Genomic DNA, 10,286 nt, shown 5'->3' on the forward strand with positions numbered 1-10,286 from the left:
GTCTTTATGAGTCTATATACTTAATTAAATCTGGCTTTTATTTTCCCACAAAAACTGCTCTACCGGACTCTGTTATTCTAGTAATACCCTAACATGTCTTAGGATGTGATCTGAAGGAACAAAACACTGAAATTTGTCTTCTATCTTATTTTACTTCTGTATCATATGTACAGTAACCATAGCGTACCCAACATTGCTTCAGTGTAAATAAAATAGAGTTATAAGGAAGGACTAGCTTTTTTTGCTAGACCACCAAATCAGTAGTTTCTCCGCAAATTTTACTTCTTTGGCTTTGACAGATAGGTTAGTGAAAAGTTTAAGAGTTGTCTGTGAACCTCCCACTCTACAAAATGGAAAAGAAACTCAATTGCGTATCCAGACCAACTTACCTCAGAAGGAATGGATGACTGGTTTCTGAGTCTCATACCAAGAAAAGGCTTTTCCAAAGATGTTTTTGGAAATGCAACTAGATCTGCTGTCAACTAAGCCTGCAGTGCCCCCTGAGTTAATGCCACTGTCAACATCAGTAATCCCCAAATCCAAAGCTACCTCCAAGAAAGTTCCCTTCCAGAGCTTCAGGTTCTTTTCTACAGCAAGTGAGCATGCTAGATGCTCTCCCCATAAAATCTGACATACTGCTGGTTTTGCTTCTATCTGTAGCTTTGATTATCTTAAGTATAATTAAAATTGCATTGACTTCAAAGGGCTTAGTCTTTCCTATAAGTTTTGTACCAATTTTAATTATTGTTTCTGGAACGGTTCTTTAAAGAAGGAAAATAGGTACTAATATAAAGCTATATTCTTTTACATCTGCAGAAATTCACTAAAATGCTGACAGACAAACTCCCTTTCATTTTGCTAACCATCTGTTTATATTAAAAACCAAATATTTAAAATATATATGAGTATCTGGTATATAAAAAGCCTACGCAATGCAGCCAAACCCCACTAGAAAATATTTTAATGTAAAAAAAAAATTAATTCAATTGTAAATATTTCCATAATGATCTCAAGCAAATCAGAAATATTTTTCTGAATTGTGCTCAAAGTAATGAAACTTGTCTTCAGGAGCACATGCAGAATTCCCTGAACAGGAATGCTGTGCGAAGTGTGAGTGTCTGAACTATGGTTCTTGCATGTCTAGAAATAGGGGAAGAATGAATAGAAAAAAATAGAGAAATAGAAAAGTAATAGAATAATTGAGGAAAAATGTTGTTTCAAAGGACAGATTTTGGTTATGTGGTGGTTGTCTACTTCTAGTACTATCTTTTACCAACTTTTTAATTATTAATTATTATGTAATACAATTTCTTGAAATATTTCTAGCATCTTTTAATATTGGTTTCTCATAATAAACAGCAACTGTATTCTCCAGTGCACTTCTGAACGTTAAGTCCTATTGCTGTGTAATTTTTACTAGCTTCCTAAAAACTGTTTTCTTAGTGAATTTTGAATTCCTTTAGGCTACTACAAATTGTGAAAGAAAAAAATGCATGTGAAGATGTGAACAAATGGTTCACTAAAAATTCTGTTCAAATTCTTTCTCTAGTTTCATTGTTTAAAAAATAGCATATAGTTTAATTCTGGTCAGATATTAGTTTTGTTTCTTTTCTGCCAGTTGTAATTTCAAAGCCTATTTGCTGTCTTACCTTTAATCGTATTGTTTAATAATGAAGAAGGAATGGTTTTCAGGGAAGAAAGACAGTAATAATATCAGCTCTGCTCTAAACCATTTAAGAAAAACACTCTTACTTAGAGTCAGCAGCGATACCAAGTGTATAGTTGGCTTTTTTTTTTTTTTTAACTCGGGTTTATTTGGGAATAGGATCCTACAGTTTTAAACAGGCTCTTTGAGATCTTGATATGATGAGAAGTATACTGACATGGAAGAAAACAGAGCCACAAGCTGAGGGTCTCGTTAGATTTCTATCTTAGGAAAACTGTCTCAATTTGAACTTCAAGTTTTGCTACTTCTTACTCTGTCCTAATTCTGTGGTAATAAATAACACTTTCAAACTCTTATGAGCAGCACTTACTATGCACAATATGAAAAGGCCACATGAGCAACAATTTTAAAAAATTTTGCTGTTTTGTTTGAATTAACATCACTGCATAATTTAAATGCTCCTCACTACTGAGTCACCAAATGCATCATTTTAATTTTATTTAAAATATAAGTAATATTACTGTGGGCTTGTGTTTTCATAAATAAAAATATTAGAGATTTGTTTGTAATAATTTCTGAATGGCACTGAAAAAATACAATAAATGATCATTTGGAACATCATGTTTAACATAGAGTGGCTCAGGATTTTTTTTTTTTTTTCATTTATCAGTGAGAAATAGAGTTTCCTTAAAACTGATGGAGTTTTTTCAGAAAAAAATCTTGTTCCTTCATGGGAAAAAAAAAAAAAAAGAAAAAAAAAAAAAAAGGAACAGAACACGTTGATTTAGAAAGTTAGGTCATTCCAAAACAAAATTATTTCATGTGTCGAATTGACTACAATACTTTATTTCAGGTTGGCAAGTAGAAATGTGTCAGGTCTCAAAAGAATTACAGTACAATTTCCCCAACCCATCATTCACTGTATTGTTCTCTCTCTTTAGACATCTTTTTCTGTGATACCATTCTGTTTTGCAACTCTGAAACAGTGCTTCAGAGGAGCTATAAATTAATGCTGGACTACAAGCTACAAAGGGGAGAGCAGAAGTCTCTAGAAACACAGTATTTGGACAGCACAGGCATCACAGGTACATTCACTGCATACTGGTCAAAATGAGTTGAACCAAGGAAAAGCACTTTGGTTCTAAAATCAAATTTCTTTATAATGTTCCAGACTGGTGTTCATGATAATAATTATTTTTTGTACAGAGATTTTTCTAGACCCAGTAAATTGTTACTTTTTAAAAAAGTATCATGTAGTAAGCAAATGTCATCTAATCTATCATTTTATTTTATTTTGCCTTAACACTTTGACATCTTTTTTCTGCAGTTTCATACAGAATGATTATTGGCATTCACACATATTTCAGATAGTGATTTAAGTGTCTTTTCAGGAAGTTAAGTTAAAAGAAAAAATTGCCCATCTTCAAATTTAGAGCAACTTTGCTCTCAGCCTGATGATGCTGCCAATTCCAGTGCAACAAAGATAATTTATCATTTACCTTCTGTGTATTTAGAACCTGCCTAAACAGAAATGAACCAGAACTATGTTACACAACACCCGTTTTTATGCTCAAGCAACTTTAGTTGAAATATATGGGAGCACAGATACAAGTCAAAAATGGGTCAATAGACAATATTATTTCATATTCCAAGTGCACTTAAATTTTATAAAAAGGAGAATAATGACAAAATTACAACTGGTGACAGTTTTGGATGCACATTTATGTAATAATGAATCTGTCATGTTTTCTTATTGTGACCAATTGTTAAACAGCTTCTTGTAATTCAGGATACAGTGCAATAAGTTATGAAATAGAACAATGACAAAATGACAACTTAGGAAACAAAAGTTGCTTAGTTCACATCCATCATGTACCCCAGCTCCTGATGTTCATCATGTGCTGTTGGGCCTACCTGCAAATTTAGATAGTTACCTGTTAAATATTTTTATTTTTCCTACTTTTTGGGAAAGGTCTAAAAACAACAAAAAATATACATATATTATTACAGCCTTCCTTCCAGCTTCTTCATTAAAGAGTTGTTTCAAGCCAGTCAAAATCTAGGTAAAACACATGGTAATTTTATACCTGGAGGCTTTGATTTTACAGTGATCCAGTACCAAAGATCTAGATGAAGGTCTGTTCCTCTGCCAGTCACTGCAGGCTCAGGTTGTCAGGGAGGTGAATTGTGACACCAGAACAGGACTCAAGAGACAAAGGCTCCCCAGGATTCCCTATAGGATTTCGGTAAGTTGTTTAACTGTTTTGAATTTTCTGTAAATTGCCTTTGAGGACTTGCAACTTAATCTCCTCCCCTTAGGAATATGATTACAAATTCATCAATGATTGCAAGTTGCTCAGGTGTTAAGGTGTTTTGGTAACCCTCATAAATACATTGCCAGCAATGTGCCTGAAGCACACATGCAGAGGGACACCTCAAGTCTTTGATGCTAAATGTCTATTATAATGAATGCTATTTGAATGTAAAATCCATTCTAGATCAAATGTTTGAATATAAATAGCAAAATAGGAGCTATTGGACATGTAAAAATTATCAATACTAGTAGGAAAGCAATGGTTGTCTTGTGTTGTTTCTGGGTATGTACACCTGACTTTTATCTTTGTGACTTTCTTAGTTAATATATTACTGAATAAAAGTGACCCATGGTAAGCTGCAGGTGCACCAAGAGCCTTAGTAAGGGACTGGAAAAATCCAAGTGTAGCAGGTCAACAAATACAAACTAAATAGCCCCATCTGAGTGAGTACTAGGAGATGGACTGCAAACAGTGTCCAGGCTTGTACACACTTCCTAATAGCATCTCCCATTGCCATTCTCAGACCTAGAATTTAAAGAAATACACCCATTTTTATTCTGAGTCCTATCAGTTCTGCTCCACTGTCATGTGGGGGTTGCTTTAAATTTTATTACACCTAAGTTCAGAGTTTAAACTAAAAATTCAGCAGGATTGCTAGTGATTGCAAATAGCTTTCTTCATCACCTTTGAAAAGCTGTCTAGTCTCAGTTTTAGGAGATTGTCTGGGAGTGGTACTTCTTATGGAGGAATCATCTGAAAGCATCTGAAACAGGCAAGTCTTAATGGGAAATTGTCAGTCAACACTGATGTTAACCAATATGGTTTGCGCATTCATAGATGTGTAACCATTGGGGAAAAATAAAAGAGAATGCAGCCCTTGGGTTATTTGGGATTTTTCTTTATTTCCATTTAAATCAGTACATATTTTGATTCAACAGAATATCAGTGGTCTTGAAGTGGTGGAATACATACCCTGTAACCATCCCACAAAGAAGTGTGCATGTCCATGGCCTTCTCTGACAGAAATCTTACTGGAGACAGCTCTTACTTTGTTTTATCACCATTTGTGATTCACAGAGTAACTCACTTGATATTTTAAGCTCATGAAACTACAGCTTATTATTTTGTCACTTATCCTGAAAACCCTTTGTTATTTAATTTAGCTAAGATATAGTATGTTCAGGCCTTTAACACTAATATTTGGTGACAGGCATGAGTCTTTTTCCCAGCATTGCTTCTTTCCACTTTTGTCATCAGTGAGTACTGTTAAACATTTTTAAAGCTGGTCATAGGGAAATCATATAGTATGAACATAAATAAGTGAAAAGTGAATCTAGGAGTCGAAGTAAAGCCCACAAGCAATATTCAAGAGAAGAGGGGCTGAAGTGTAAAGTTCATGTAAAACTAGGTAAGATGGCAAATTCTTAGCAATATATACTCTTGTTTACATTTTTAAGTTAAAAGTGAAAGAGAAGGTGAAAGAGCAACTAGTCTTTTCCCTGGGGGGTCAGGTGCGATGGGACAAAAGGGGAAAAGAGAGGGGGGAAAAAGTCTAATTCTAGGAAGTGCTTTAGACCACAGCAGCATCCATTCAATTAATTACAAGAAAAATCAAGTGCACATAAAGTTATAAGGTCAGAGTTTACAGCAGCCTTCCAGTATCTGAAGAGGGCCTAGAAGAGAGCTGGAGTGGGACTTTTTACAAGGGCATGTAGTGATAGACAATGGAGAATGGCTTTAAACTGAAAGAGGGTTTAGATTAGATATTAGGAAGAAAAATCTTTACTGTGAGAGTGTTGAGACACTATGCCCCATCCCTGGAAGTGTTCAAGGTCAGGCTGGATGGGGCATTGAGTAACCTGATCTAGGGGAAGGTGCTGCTCTCTGGTCACTCCTCTCCCAGTTCATATTTGTGCCCAGTTTTACTCCATTCTAGGTGCAGAACCCAGCACTTCACTTGTTAAATTTCATTCTATTTAATCACTGCCCAGTGTTCCAATCTATCTAGATATCTCTGCAAGTCATCCCATCCAGGGAGGCTGCAACTAGATGATCTTTAAGGTCTTAAGATTCTGTGATTCTAAATCCCCAATCACTAATAAAGAGAACCTGACTACATCAGCAGCCCTCTCACGTCACCAGGAGATGCTGAATAGGAAAGCCCTGCATTTTAAAGGGCTGGAGTTCACTGTTCCATCTAACTTATTTATGTTTTATTCAGTCAAATTTGCCTAATAAAAATGGGAACAGAAGAGAGTCAACAGAAGATCAATTCTAGCACTATCTTTCCTGACAAATGGCCATCCTAACCCTAAGATTTTCCAGTAAGGAGGATTCAACAGGCTCCCCATTGTCCTTTTATTAAAGTTCAACTGGTAGCTTACTTAAATCTTCCTGTTTTCGACTTTGTAATTCTTTGTAAATGCAGAGAGCATATAAGTCCTTTCTAACGTACCTTTTAAAAATTGTGGAATCACAGAATGGATGGTTTGGAAGGCCTCTTAGAAGATTATCTAGTCCAGTCTACTGTACTTGTGATTACTGCCTTACTGAAGTTTCTTGGAGCCTGTAAGGACATGGGAACCAAGATCCCTTTCTATCTTCAGACTGATCACTTTATCTTTATTAGTGTAAGTCATGTGATGCCTCCTGAGCACACGTCTCACTTTATCTATCAAAGACTTAGAAAATTTGAGAATATATTGCATCTTGAGGGTCTTTTTAGTTAATTGGGAATTATTCTTATTAATGTATTAGATTATTATAGCCCAACCTAGTTGAAGATGGTCCTGTTCATTGCATTGGGCTAAATGACCTTTAAACATCCCTTTCAACCCAAACCATTCTATGACTCTATAAAAATGTGAAGTGACTTTCTGTTATCACCACCAGTCCATTGATAACTGGCAAACATATTATAGAACTACTTTTATGAGTTGACTGAAATCTGCCCCAAAAATCTATTGAGTTCTCATCCCTGAATTTCCTACCAAAAGATTCCAAACTCCACCAATCAGAGTTCAACATTCCTCCAATTTCCAGTCTAAACTTCAGGTCACTTGATATCTGGTTTCCTGCCTGCATTGTTCTTCAGTTTTAAAATGGAGCCCTCTTTCTTTGCTAAACCAACCCCTTCTCAGGTTACCTACTGACACAGCATGGAGGCACACACAATAATTTTATGTTTATTAGCTCATGTACCTCAGCTGTGATGGAAAAAAAGTTGTAGAATAATACTCTTTTTCTTCTGAGACTGGGAATGCCACATTCCTGTACCTAGAGTCCCTGAAAACTTACACTGTACTATTGCAGCTAATATTGGATTTGACAGAATAGAGTAAAATTGGCAGAGATTTTTTTCCATCAAAGGTGCACTTTCCATAATTGTCTTTCTGTTGAATATAGTTCAGCTGTTCAGCACTGATGAAAATTCACAGACCAAAAAGAGGCTAATACCCAAGTATAATATGGGAAAGGAGTGGTTGCAGAGCAGTCCTGCAGAGGGGGATGTGGGGGTGTTGGCCAGCCAGAGGCTCAGAGGGAGTCAGCATTGCCCTGGCAGCTCAGAGGGCAACTCCCAACCTGGAGCACATCAAACACAGCACACCCAGTCAGTCTTAAAAAGGAAATTATTCCACTGTGTTCAGTGTTGGTGTGGCCCCACACAAGTCAGGAAGGTTGTGAAGGTCCTTTAATGTGCCCAGACAAAAGCAACAAAGCTGGTGAAACGGCTGGAAGCAATGTTCTATGAGAAGTGTTTGAGGACTTTGGGTTTGTCTAGCTTGGAGAGAAGAAGGCTAAGGGGCAACCTCATTGCTTCCTACTGCCTCTCCAAGAAAAGTGGAGAGGGAGATGTTGATCTATTCTCCCTGGTGTCCAGTGTGGGAATAGTTCAAATCTCCACCAGGGGAGTTTCAAACTGGACATCAGGAACCATTTTTTAATGAGAAGCTGTTCAAACACTGGAAGAGGCTTCCTAGAGGTGCTCCAAGCTATCAATAGTTAAGAGGCTTTTACACTGTGTCCTCAATGACATGCCATAGCTTTTGGTCAGCCCTGAAGCGGTCAGGCAGTTGGACTGACTATTGTAGGTCTCTTCCAGTAGAACTATTCTATTCTATTCTGTTCTATTCTATTCATTTTATTCTATTCTACTAGCTCCACAGCAGAGCAATCGTTTATCTACCTATATGCTCTCTGTCGTGAGTCTTCCCAGAAAGAGAGCCACGCCACCAAAAAAGTCTACAGGCAGTTTCAGAGCAGTGCCAGTTGCAATGCAGAGGGAAGCAACAAAAGGGTTACTCTGCCACGCCTTGTTTCACACACACATAAAAGACAGTATATCACTCTGTCAGTAACAAAACGCCTGTGTTCAGGGCAAGGATCTGGCCTGGCTATTTTACAGCTCTGCCAAACCCATAGCTTGCAGCTCAGCAGGCTTACTCATTTCCACAGCCGCACCTGGCACCTGAAAAGTTAAACAACCTGGCCACACCAGAAAAAAAAAAAAAAAAAAAAAAAAAAAAAAAAAAAAAAAAAAACAGGCAAGTAGCAAATAGAAGAATGCATATAAGGGAAAGAGAGAGCTGAACAGAGAAAGATAAGGAGAAAGCAGTTAAGTGAGAGAGAGGAGGTAAAGCAAAAGAAAGAGAGGAATTACTGCTTGAATTCGTTTAAGGCACATGGCAGGAGGCATGGAGAATCAAAAATATAGTTAGCCCACACAGGAACAACGACTCCATTTTTAGAATGCCAAGTGTTTGCTTAAAGTATCAAATCCTGGTGCTAATCTACTCTCCTCAGTCAGAGCATTTTTGTCTGCAAGAAAATGCAGGTGCTTGGTTGTGCGAGCACTTCGAAGCTGGTCACTGTCTTTATTGCAATTGCTCTGGTCTTAAGAGCTGTCTGGAGGTTAGAAACCCTTTGTGACGTGTATAATTTTTTACACATTATGCATTATCCATTTCCTATTTTGAATAAATAAATGTTATTTCGATATATCCGTGCAATGCCCTGACACACTGCTTTCTACTGGGATCTCTTCCCAAAAAATGAGTGGCATCTGTGACCACGGTGCAGTAAAGAATCTTTAAACAATGCAGAAAAGATTACTTACATAACCTCAAACAATGCAAAATATTTGTATAATAGTTTCATGTGAATATAAATGAATTTCAACATTTCATTACTAAGAATATACACCGGGTATTCCACCTTAACACAATTTGCTAGGTACTGCACTTGTCTCATTTGGTTGAATCACTTGTCAAAAAGAAGAAACTGTATTGTTCCAGAAAAAACAACAACAAAAAATATCAAAACCCACAATTGTTGTAAAGTTAACCTTGCTTTTGCAAGAAGCCGAGATGGACTCTGCTGGTCTGATCGAGCACGTCCTTGTCCTCCAGCCCAGGGAAGCCAGAAGTTTCCTGGCACTGCTGTAAGGAAGATTAGTCAGCATGAATAGGGAGCGGCAGGCAGAGCTGGGGGCAAGGCAAGGTTTCAGGGAAGTCACCAAGATCCTGCCACTATGGCAAGGGTGTGATAGTAACTTGCTAGAACACCTGTACTTACAGCTATTATTCCTGAGAGCAAACACTCTCCCTCCTGACACAAGTTAGGCTGTTTTAGATGATAATTAATTTGCTGTTAAAAGTTTATCAAGAGAATTTAGACAAGATGGTTGTACTTTGAGACAACAGCAACCTGGTGCATGCCTCACACCTTGAGAGCCCCTCTCCTGACCAGGCACTAAGAAGGGTTCAGCTGCTTTTATGGTTTGAAAAGGAAAGATTAACTCTCTCTTATGTCTTAGGCAGTGTCGGTGAACTCCCAGCGGGAAAACAAAGATTCTCCCCTTGATCCTCCCATGCAAACTGATTGTAGGGACAGAACTGAGGCCTGGATGTGGGAGGAGGACTGTTTAGCTGCTGCCAAGTTAAAGTGAGGGAAAGGCAGAAAGAAATTCAGCTCCAGTGGTTGCTGACACACTTACTAGCTGTTTTAAAACAAAATTGATACTGTTTGACTTTTTTTTTTCATAACAGCAGGCAAATTATTTTTGTAAAATAGGGACAACAGAAGTTTTTCATACAAAGCAGCCAAGTTAAAGTGAAAAAAAACAACAACTTTTTTATGATAGCTGAGGTTCTTGTAGGATGTCCAAGACATGTAGCTGGCCTGCACTTAATGGCCCACCCATGGAGCTCTGGGAAAAGACTATTTTATTCATTTCTCCTGTAAGTACATGTGACTTCAAAGGGAAATCAACGCTAAGGATTTTTCAAAAGAAATTAATTTAGATT

Source organism: Zosterops lateralis, assembly GCF_965231275.1.
Source record: "Zosterops lateralis genome assembly, chromosome: 1".
Classification (NCBI taxonomy): domain Eukaryota; kingdom Metazoa; phylum Chordata; class Aves; order Passeriformes; family Zosteropidae; genus Zosterops; species Zosterops lateralis.